We start from the raw sequence: 12,679 nt of genomic DNA on the forward strand, positions 1-12,679 counted from the left end.
GCATATGACATGAATCAAACTGCCATGATAGAGCTGGTATTTTTATGTGCTAACACGTCAGTCTAGACAAACTTCCAATTACTTCACCATATACGTTTGTAACTCACAAAGCTATCTCTTAAGAACATAGATGTATTTCTAAGAGATAGAGTGGGAGTAGATCGTTACAAACATGTCTTATAGTTAATGTGTTACTTTTTGAAAGTAATGGAACTATAATCTATAAAGATAGAGTGGGAGTATAGTTTAGTGGGAGTATAGCACACATGTCTTATTGTTAAAATGTTTCTTTTCGAAAGTAATGGTATATGGTATTATGACCTTGTCCCAAATCGACCTTATTGCAAACGAGCCATAGCATTACAATCCAAAAATTGTAACTCAAGAGTAGATTTACTTTAAGGCGAGGGTCTCCTTAAAAGTAAATAGAGCTTTAGAGTACCTAAATGCATAGATTGACATGAAGATGTTGATCAAGATAAATTATGTTAGGAATCGCCACATTTCATTTTGATGAAGAATGGCAAATGATACTAAAAATTCGCTTTTATAAAATGGGAATTTAGAAAAGGATGTGTATGGAACACAAAACCTTAGATAAAGATCTAAGAATTCTAACATATTATGCGTAGCTTTCTTAAATAATCCCAGAATGGTCTTAAGCAAGCATTAAAGGATTATATTTTTTATTCATGTGATAATTGAGAATGATTTCATTCACATGATTGAAGAATCATGATTATACATGAAGTTAAGTGGGAGCAATAATTATTTTTCCATGTCTTATATGTTTATAATATATTACTTATTGAGAATAATGTACCAATGCTCTTTTCTGTGAAAGAGTGATTGGGAGACTAGGAAAAGGTGCGATGTATTCTTGATTTCTGAATCTATGTGAGAGAATATTGGCATAGAGTTGAGAGTCTTATGATGATAAGATCTTTTATATCTGTTTAACATCAACAAGGTTGAGTAGGTTATTCATGTTGATGAAAGTGGAATTGCTATGATGGAGTCATAATCGTTCACTAAACCTATTAAGTTGTCGATCACATGAAATCGTTTGCTAATGTTTCCGCCACTAGAATGATCATGTATGCAAACAGACGCACATGCCATGATGTAACATATGCTTAGAGCATAATAAATCAATAACAATTTAATTCATAAGATGGTCTTGTGAAAGACTTAAAGAACATCTTTGAGATTCTCGAGAAGAATTAAGGATTCGTTCATATGTTTGGATGATAAACTAAGTTATGTGTTGAAGGGTTGCACAAACTTCAGTTTCCAAGCCGATAAGGATTTATTGAAATCCTAGGCCGTTTTAATTGACTTAAGAGTAAGAGACTAGAAAAGTGTTTTAGTTTCGACCATTGCAAATTCTACAAATGAAATCTAAGTAAATTGTGATAAAATGGTCAACGTAGGGAATGAGAGTAGATTCCTCTACCAAAGACTTTATCACAAGTTATGTGATAACAGTGGGAGCATCTTTCAAGTTAAAGAGCCCAAGTCTGGTAAGAAGACTAGACATATACTTAGATAAATTCATGTTATTATAAATAACATTCAATAGAAGAAAACAGAAATGTATAAAGTTGGAATATATGGATATATGGTATATCCACTTGCCAAGCTTTTATTGCATTTCAACTAAGTGTAAAAGGTACACTATAGATTATAAGATATGAAATAGTAATAGTGTATAGACTATTCATATATGATAATCACATTTATCGTTTGAGTTTCTTTAAAACTCATTTATTACTTTGCTAAATCCAAATGAGTTGTTTAGACAAATTGAACCCCATTAAAGTGAACTGGATTGACATAGTATACGCCCCTGGTTACTTGATGGAGGTGACGTCTTGAAGTGACTAGAGTGTGATGCGATTGATGGCAAGTTCAAGTGCCATAGAGTCATATGAGATGACTAGTCGATCACATAGACAGACTGTATGGGACACTCTGTCGGGCAGTGACCGCTTATAGAGTTCTGGTAATTCATAAAGCCTGGTCATGACAAGAGCTGCTATAGTATTCTTATGAGTCGATTCTTTTGACTAGAGACTATTCGCCCAATTTGGCACAAATTTCTGATTGGCTTTGATTTATGCTCTACGACTGTCGTAACTGAGGTCAAATGGGTATATTTTGGGCTATGATGAGCTGTGGCTGAACAAAGGGAATCGTGCGATAGAAATTGTCCATCCCCTTGTCAGGGTTGTTTGAAATCTCAAGGCCACTCGAGGAGTAGTGAACTGAAAATGCGTGGCCACGCTCGGAAGGTATCTATGGTAGATAATTCCGATCAGACAGTTACTCTCCAGTTCAAGGAAGCCACTCAAGATATGATCAAATGCAAGTACGACCTGCGAGACACCTTGCATTGAGTGAGAGATTATAATAGGACAAGAGAATTGGTGACGCACACTTGTCTCAGACAAGTGGGAGATTGTTGGAGTATGTGTCCTCAACAATAGTGCGATCACATGTTTAAATCTCATATTAAGAATACGTAAGGGATGATTCATTTATATAGTCAATTGATCAACATTTATCAGTAATGATCAGCTTACTAGAGTTAGACATTACTGTCGTTTGACGGTGGTGATCAGTTGATCCCTTAAGGTCACACCTAAAGGATGATGCCCTAATCAGTAAAGTTGATTAATTGTATGACGATACAAGCTAATCAATTCCTTAAAATTGAACAATTCATTTGTGAGAGAGAATATTTATTTCTTATTGTAATGGGATTAAATAAGATTTATTTTAGTAATAGAAATACTTTATTATTAAAATCGATTATTGTTTGTGAAACAATTGAGATAAGAATGAATGGTTAATCATAATTGCAATATGTTGTGAATTATAATTATATGACCCATTTTATTTATGTGATCAAGAATCACTAGTCAATTTGTTGTATGTAATTTAATTAATTTATAAAATGATAAACCAAGCCTTTCAACCTAGTGTGACGTCTTCTCCCGCCCCGAGGCCCCTAAATTTTTGGGGTAGACTGAGCTCATCCACAGAGGTGTCCTCGTTAAGGCCGATCTGAGGTCACTATCAAGAAACAAAAAAAGAGGAATTCGGAGTCGGCGGCTCTCCTAGGGTTCCCTAATCTTGGGCGATCGCGGAGTCACTGAATGAAGTCCTCCGTAGAAAAAGCCAACTATTCCACCTGAGGTTTCTGATTTGATAAATATGCATTAAATTAATTAATAACATGTAAGATACTACATGTGACATATTGTGTAACAAATGACAAATTGACAAAATAAAATGGTAGTCCATTTTATGTATATGGACCGAAATGTAGAGGGTTTAGAGGATGGTGGATGATTTATTTTAATAAGCTAAAATAACATCATTATGACACTACTTACCTAGCCTTACATGCCTAAGGTTTAGATAAGAACAAACGGAAAAAGTGAAAGACCATATATTGGTCCTCCATGCTCCCAAAACCGGTACACCCTCCTTTACATTAGAGGATTTTTCTCTATTCATTCAACTTATGCATATTCCTTTTATTCACATGCATACACCTCTCTCACATAGTTCATCTTTCTCTAAAACTTGAGAAATGATAATCTAAATTGTTCAATGATATTAGTAATATTATTAATGTATTATATGAGAATTAGTAATCAATTTTAAGGTAGACTACTAAATAAATATCTAGTAAATATTATTTAGTAGTGATAAGGGCTAATTTTGGGTGCAATCAAGAGGAGGATCTCTACATTGGAATTTTGGAGGATCATCATAATACTCATCATAGCTCAAGAATAAGTGAAGGTAGGAGACCTTACTTGTGCCCACAAATCCAAATATAACGATGTAAGGGACATTGTTTTCTTATTTAACCTCTTATTTTGTTATGCATGCACTAGATCTAAAGATCACAAATTCAGAAGTTAATTAATTCACTGTTAGAAAGTCTAATAATAGGTATATGAACCTAACAGTTAACATATAAGAAGGTGGAAGGAGATTTGGAAAGATCATACCGTGCGGTCTTCTATATCCTTCATGCCTCGAATGTGGCATAGTCGTCCCAATGTGATAAGAGTGACAAACAAGCAAACAAATATATACAATTCTACACTACAAAGGAAAGAACATGTTTTTGGATTTTCAAATTTTTATCATTTTTGAAATAAGGGTTTAGATGTTAGAATGTTAAATGTTAGAATTTCCCATCCCCACACTAGTATGGACATTGTCCTCAATGGACAAAACGATAGGAAATTATGCAAATGCTTGATATTATATCAGATGCATGATTTTACACTAAATGCATACTACATGTGATATATTTACATATGATGAGTACTTACAAGTGATGCATGCTTTCTATTGTTCAGAGAGCTAATCATATACTTCTCTAGTGCAGATGCCAAAAAGCAGACATGACATCACAAATTTTCATTTCAGGATGACATGTCGCTATATTAGAGTATTAGAATAATTGAAAAAAAAAAACACAGTAAACCATTAAAAAAAACGAATCTGGCATATTGAATTGGATTAGAATATTCCATATTCAAAAATGGAATATTCACTGTTTGGAATAAGATATTGCTCTTTTAAATTTATTTTGATTTAATTATGTTAATTATGGAGATTTTCCAAAAATTAATATGTCAAATGCTAAAATAATGGAGATTATATGCTAAAATCATTTATAGCAGTAGTCTAATCCTAAAATTCTAAAGTCTGAGAATTGATTGCCATTATTTAAGGGAGGAGAATGTTAGTGGAATTAAAAAAATGACTCATTTCTAAATCAACGGAAGTAGGAATCATTTCACAATGAAGTGTGAATGAGATATGTATGATATCCTCCTAAAATATAGCTAATCAGTTCTCAAAACACTCTAAGAGAATCACTATAAAATACACATTCAACCGACTCATCTCCATCTTTCACAATTCACAAAAAACCGAGGCCGATTAATTGAACAATCGAACATGCAAATGATTGGGAGAGATCTGAGTTGAACTTGAAGTCAAGGAGGAAGATGATTCCAACTACACTAATTAAGCAAGGCAATGACGCAGAAATTGGATAGACCCCGTCAAATTGTCATCAGAATTAAGTAGGAAATATGATTGAGAACAAGACTGATCAAAGCTCCCCTAAGCACCAAATCACCGTGAGCACCAAATCACCGTGAGTCCCTCACCGGACAGTCACCCTTCCAAACCACTTCTAAACCGCCACTCGCTCATCGTCATCTACAAATCATTATCTTGAAATTTCTAAATCTTGATTATACTAATAAACACAATATATGTATAGTTCATGTATAGTTAATAATTCGAAAATAATAGCTTTGTAAATTAGTAATCTGTATATCTTTGTTATTATTAAACGTATGCATCTAAAATCATAAAAGCAAACCCGTGAATTTCACGGGTTACAACCTAGTTTAAATTAACTCGGGTTGCCTATGAATGAACTTCCCCAAACTGAACAAAACACTATTTCTAGTGCAAAAATAGGGAAGTTTATTCACAAGCATGCAAATGCAATGTATGAAAAGTTACTTTGTCATTTTGGATTCTTTATGGTGGGAGCTAAAAAGATAGTCACCTCAATGTTACCGAGGTGTGAGTCCCTTGATGTTACTAGGATCCAAAAACTCTTAGCCATCAAAGAGTGAAAAATGACTCTCTAAATGCTCTAAATTAGATGTTATACAAGTTATGGAATTTATGTAAACATGATAAAAACAAAGCAAAAGGAGGGGTAGGAGACTTACAATGGTGGGTTGAGATGCTAATGTAAGTCATCAACCGCCTAGTTGGTCGTCCTCCTTCATGCTTTGTCAACAATCAACTTCCACTCATTTCATCCTCATCATCATCCTCCATGGACTCGGAGGCTTCATCATCCTCTTCTTCTTCTTCACTTGAACTTTGCTCATTATCATCATGGCTTGATTCAACACCTTCGCCATCCTCATCATCAACATCCTTCTCACTCCTAGTTGCTCGGACATCCCTTTCTTCATCTTGAGAAGCTTGAGAAAAGAACACTTTCCTATCCACCCAATCCGGCAAAGAACTCTTAGGATTAAGGAGTCCTTGCCTATAAAGATGGTAGAGGGGTAGATATTGGGCGTAGTAAGCATTCACCTGATCTTTGTGAGCTTCTCTATGGATATGCTTCATGAATTGCGTCAAGTAATCATTGCCCGTCACAACACTAGGATCGATCATTTGTTGTGAATTCTTGGTAGGCAAAGGGGTAAGGTGGTACAACAATGTAGGAGGGCTCTTTAATCGGATTTTGTTGTTGGTTAATGATGTTCTTGGCATGCTTTGAGACGGGAAGGAGGTAGTTATTCTGACGAGTGTTAATACGACAAATATTCTTTGGCAAGATAATAGAGTCGGCATCCTTAATCATCCATTCATATCCTTGGGCGGAGTTATCATGCTTACCCAATGGAATTTGTGAATTAAAGTGCTCATATCAAGGAATGGCCACCTTTAACCGGCTTATATGCTTTGTTGTCATTGAAATTTGGGTTAAAATGCTTTGCCAACTTTGCAATCAAGCCACCATTGACAATGAAGGCCATACTTTCCTTTCCTTGTTGAATGTCCAGCCATCTTTTAATCATCAATTGAAGAATATTGTAATCATTTTTGGACTTTTCATTGACATTCATATAGGATTCCAAGTAGACAAGGTCAAGTTCGGTCAAGTGATTAGCTTCCTTTCGAGCTATCAAGGTATTAGCCTAAACCTATGCCAATACCGAATACCCGGATGATGGATATACAAGGTATGACATTCCCTAAAAATGGTCAATTCAGGACCGGCAATTGCTTTCCAAAGGGGTTGGGCATTAAACTCTAGAGGCTTCTTCAAGAAGTCCCGGTGATCACTAAGCCCAAATACTTTACCGAATTCACCTTTAAGCATTCGTCTACTCTTGTTCTCAAGCCGAAATTCAACATATTTCCGAGTCTCTACCTTATACTCCTTCAAAGAGCTAATGAACTCTAATGTGAGGGAAGGGTAAGTCAATTCATCCATTTCGATCAAGGTAGGCAATCCCATGGACTCGAAAAATTCTCTTGTTTGGTCAAGCACCCCCAATTTTTCCAAAGTGTCTTGGCATACAAACTTAGTAACGATAACTTTGTTCTTATAAAGAGATTCAAATGCGGTTCTATGCTCATTAGAAATAAAAGTTACCTCCAGACAATCCTTAAGTTGCTCAATCTCCGGTATCGTAGTAGTAACTTCCTCAGTGGCCTCGATGACTTCCCTTGCTTCTACCCTTGGTTGCTCAACCACCATTAAAGTTTTAGATGCTAGAACCTTTTGTCTTTTGGAGAGAGTTTGGGATTTGTGTGCTTGAGTATTCCCTTTTGTTCTTGCCATAGTTGTTTTCTCCTTCAAATTTGTGTCAACAAACCTTGATTATGCTTGAATGTTCTTGCTTTCTTAAAACTTCAATCAATTGCTTAATCAATTTGAGGTTTTTGGATTTTACTCTAACCCCAGAAATTTTGATTGATTTTGTGAATATTTTGATGTTTAATGGTCTTTTTGTTGACAAAGGAGTGATTTGTTTTGATTTTGAGCAAGTTTGCAATTGATTTGGATGAATTTGGTTGAGTATTTTGTGATTTTGGATGATGGGTTTGATTGTTGTAGTGAGGGAATGTGTTGTGTTTGTGTTTGGGGAAGAATAGAAATGAGGGATGAAGAATAGAAATCCCGTGTTTATGTTTAGAAGCAGGTGTGGGACGCTAGACCTCTGTTGGGGATGGGCGGTTTTTACTTCAGAATTTTTGTTTAAGCTTTGGGGACGCTCGACCTGGGCTCGGCTCGAGCGTGCTGAGTGCTAGGACGCCCGTCCTAATGCTAGCTTGAGCGGATTCTGCTGCAGCTCATTTTTTTTCTTTGCTCTTGCTCCAGCCCCCGCGAGCTCAGGTCTGCCCATGAGGATCCCATTCCCGCAACTTAGCTTCTTCATTTATTATTCTTCCATCATGGGGTGCATGGACTACAAAGGCTTGGCTAGTGTAGGTAATTGCTTCCCCACACTTGATCATTAAACACTACACATTTCAAAACACATTAGAATTCCTCCCTCACTTGCTCTCATGTCACATAAATTCTTGAAACAAAGCATATAAAATGCAATGCAAAATTTCAGTATTGTACAAGTTAAATTAAATGCAAGTTAAGAGGTTAGAATATTTACAAATGGTGGTTTAGGGAGGACTCCACCAAACTCTTCTTCATTTGAGAGGTGTCAAGGGGGTAAGGCAAGGCCATTGTTAATGTTGCTCAACGCCTTGTAGAAGTAATCAAAGGCTTGTTCATTGTCATGGTAAAGGTCTTGCATAGACCTTGGCACATTGTTGTTTTCATTCATGTAGTAGTCCAAGTCAATGTTGTGGTGACAAGGATCTACAAAGCCTTGATCTAGGGTCATAGCATTTCTAATGTAAGGGTTAACAAATTCTTCAAATTCATCATCCCATAGACCATATACTTCCCTTGCTTCTTTCCCCATGTTGGGAGGATCATGAGTTGGCAAGAGTGATTCGGTCTAAACTTTGTCGTCTAAGCTTACCAATCAAAACACTATTTATAAACTTAACAACTACTCTTAGTAGAGTGGTGAGTAATGGTCGAATCCCAAGGGACGGGTATTGGATTAAGTTATCGTTTGCAAGTAGTTATGTCTTAGGGTGTCACAATTTAGTTTGGGTTGAGATGGTTATCTAAACTACTAGACAAGTAAAAGAGAGTGAATGGAAAAACAAAGCAAGTAAGTAAATGGGAATGTAAACAATTGATAAAAGTCACAAGGGTGTGATGGGGTTATAGGGGAATCATGGCGAAGATCATACAAACAAGTTTACATAGATGCAAGCAAATTATTGTTGTAATGGAATCGAGTTAGTTTATGTCTTACAATTCTTAGGAAGATTTGGGTCTCGAAGCCAAGTCGGTCAAGACTTTACAACGCCTACAAGTCGACTTAGTTTCTTCCTATTCAACTATATGCATTGTCTAACAAGCCTTGAGTTAGTTTATATCTTACAAGTCTTGTTGAATGGATAAGAGATTCATGCTAGGTTGTCAATCAAGCATTTCATTAAGCATAACATGTGCATAAGTTAAAACTACAACAAGCAAGCAATCAAATGAAAACAAATTATATTAATTATGGATCTACCCCATGATTAATTCCCCTAATTTCCCACTAACCATAGCTAGGAGACTACTCACTCATGATCATGGAAAACATGCTAACAAGAGTGTCAATCAAATTAACAAGTCTAAACATGATGGATGAGTAAAACAATGAATAATAATTAAGCAAGGAGTAAAGAAATTGTACCAAACTTATGATGAACAAATGGAAGGAAAAAATAATAGAAGAAAACTTGATTGATGAATTACCCAACTAGATCTAAGAATTCTTAAACAATAATTAAGGAAGGATTAATATGTAATTAAGCTAATTCATTTCTAATCTATTCTAATGACTTGATGATCATCTCCTAATACAATGGAGTATTTATGATAAGTACAAGTATTAGGGTAACTAAGGGCTTAAATGACGATTAAGTCTCTAAGATGAAGATTAACGCCTTGCAAGTCCCTAAGGAGCCCCACGTCTTGTCCATGTTGGACGCTCATACTGCACAAGCAAACGCCCGTCCTGTGTGTGGGACGCTCGGCCTGAGCCTTGGGACGCCCGGGTTTCTCTTCAGGCCGCTTGAGCTGCTCTTCGGGACGCTCGGGCTGAGCTCGGGACGCCCGGGTTGTAGGTCAGCTTGGCTTCCTCTTCTTGTGACTGCCTCAAGATCCATTGGGATCATTGAGGGGTCATGGGGGTCTTCATCATTGCCCATTCTACTTGATTTATTAACTTAGGCCTTTGGTATCGGTCTCCTCTTTGATGCTTGGTCGTTAAATGCGATCAATTTAGCTCCGTTTTTGCTCCATACATGCAAGGCTAGCGCTCCTTCCCTACCAAGGGCACTAAAACTCAAAGAATATGCAAATTAGGAAGCTAAAGATAAGAAATGACCCTAATATATGCAAGAAAGCATAGGAACGAGGCTAGTTCGAGGACTAAATGTGTGCAAATATGAGTCACATCAAAGAGCAACTCTTCTTTGTCATGGCCAAGGAGGCCTTCGTCGATACTTGTCATGAGGGGTGAGCTTTGCAAGCTCTCATTCTTGTTATGAAAAATTCAATGCTCTCCGAATAGAGCGACTTCAATATCATCAACATCTTTCTTCCAATTGAGCGGTGTTTCTTTGTCTTTCTCTTTAGGATTTCCATCTTTCACTTTACCCTTGAATGGGGATTCCACTTTCTTCTTGTCACCTTCCTGGCTATAGTGATCAACCATAAAGCATGGCTCAAACAAGTTGGGAGCTCTCATAATCTTATCAAGATTAAAGGTGATTGTTTCATCACCCACTTCAAGTGTGAGCATCTCGTGCTTTACATAAATCACCGCTCCGGCAGTGTGTAGGAATGGTCTTCTTAGAATGATTGGAATATTGGAATCTTCCTCCATATCAACAATAAAAAAGTCCACCGGTATGAAGAACTTTCCAATCCTCACGGGCACATCTTCTCATACCCCAAGTGGTTTCTTTGTTGTTCGGTCCACCATTTGTAGAGTCATGTTAGTGCACTTGAGTTCTCCCACTCCTAGCCTTTCACATACCGAATATGACATGACACTCACACTTGCACCAAGATCACATAGTGCTTTATTGATTGTGGTGTCACCAATGGTACATGGAATGGAGAAGCTTCCCGGATCTTTGAGCTTAGGTGGGGAATTCCCTTGAATTATGGCACTACTTACCTTTGTGAATGCGATGGTCTCCAACTTCCTTATGGACTTCTTCTTGGTAAGGATATCTTTCATGTATTTTACATAGTCCGGAACATGGTTGATCAACTCTGTGAATGGGATGGAAACCTTTAGGTTCTTCACAATCTCCATGAACTTTCAAAGTTGCTCATCAAGCTTGGACTTGGCTTGGCGACTTGGAAACGGAAGTCAAATCACAATAGGTTATTTTTCAACCTCTTTGGCCTTCTCTTCATTTCTCTTCTTTAATGATTCATTGGTAGTTGGTTCCACTACCCTAGGATTTCTCCTCAATGGTTTCATCACATATCTTGTCTTGAAACATTCATCAACAATATCCTCTTCAATTGGCTCCTTAGGTCCCTCATATCGTATACCACTCCTCAAGTGGATTGCATTGATATTTTAATGTCTTGTAGGAGGATTACCTTGAGGAGGTAATTGTCCTTTTTGTTGGGACATTTGTGTCTCCAACATCTTGGTATGAGCTAAGATATTGTTGATGATAGTGTCTTTGGCTTGGTTATCTCATTGCATTTGAGCAAAAAAGTCTTGTTGGCTCTTTTGCATTTGGAGGACCGCTTTTTTAACATCAAAAGCTTGGTCATTGGATTGATTGTAAGAAGGTTGATTTTGGAATCCTTCGTTTTGGTTGAAGTATGGTCTTTGAGTAGGATTTCTCATTGGAGGTGGGATGTATGTTGGTTGAAGATTTTGAACATTCTGGCTTTTATATGAGAAGTTTGGGTGGAATTTGGTGTTTTCATTGTAATAGTTGGAGTAAGGGGTGCCATTTTTGTATGCTTGGAAAGCATTCACTTGCTCACTTATGCCCCTACACTCTTGTTGATCATGTCCCAAATTTCCACAATTCTCACACACTCCATTTGGGATAGAAGATGTTGCCACCATGGTATTGACATGTTGATGTTGCTTGGATGATTGAGAGGCTTCATTCATCTTGGCTATGGCCTTCTCAAATTTCAAGTTCAATGTGTCAATATGGGAGCTTAGTTGGGAACCCAAATTGGCACTCAATTGTGTGACGGAGTCAACTTCATGTCTCCCTCCCCTAGTAGCTTTTCTTGGCCTATTATATTGAGAGTTGTGAACCGCCATCTCCTCTATCTTTGCCCAAGTTTGGTTGTCATCTACCTAGTTAAATCTTCCATTAGAACCCATGTTGAGCACATTCCTTGCATCTTCATACAACCCGTTCCAAAATTGTGTGACTAGAAACAATTCGCTTAGTCCATGATGAGGACAAGAGCGACATGTATCCTTGAATCTTTCCCATGCCTCATATAGAGACTCTTCATCTCTTTTCTTGAACCCGGTGATTTGGGCTCTTAACATGTTGGTCTTCTCCGAAGGGTAGAACTTCTTGTAAAGGACAAGTGCTAACTTCTTCCATGAATCAATTCCAAGAGTGGCCTTGTCTAGGCTCTTCAACCATTGTTTTGCGGTTTCGATCGAGGTAAAAGGAAACAATACCCATCTAATTAGGTGTTGAGTTACCCCCTTTTGGGAAATGGCATCAAAATAGTCACAAAAAGTCTCCATGTGTAAATGAGGATCCTCACTAGGCATCCCTCCAAATTGACTTCTCTCAACTAATTGTATGAATGCGGATTTGGCAATGAAATTATCGGTCAAGTGGTGTGGTGTTGGAGTACCATTTGGTAGGTTCTCCTCGGTTGGTATGGAATGAGATTTAAATTTAGACATTGTAGGTTGATTTTGTGGTTGGTTTGGAATTGGGTTCTCCTCTCCTT

The 12,679-nt window shown here is 37.2% G+C and overlaps 1 non-coding gene across 1 annotated transcript; it reads left to right on the forward strand.

Moving 5' to 3' along the window:
• Positions 1-12,153: 12,153 nt before the first annotated feature.
• On the forward strand, positions 12,154-12,260 carry LOC141625315 (small nucleolar RNA R71). Its single transcript, XR_012535100.1, has one exon. It is a non-coding gene; the product is annotated as a small nucleolar RNA R71 (small nucleolar RNA).
• The last annotated feature ends 419 nt before the right edge of the window (positions 12,261-12,679 follow it).

Source organism: Silene latifolia, chromosome X, assembly GCF_048544455.1.
Source record: "Silene latifolia isolate original U9 population chromosome X, ASM4854445v1, whole genome shotgun sequence".
NCBI lineage: Eukaryota > Viridiplantae > Streptophyta > Magnoliopsida > Caryophyllales > Caryophyllaceae > Silene > Silene latifolia.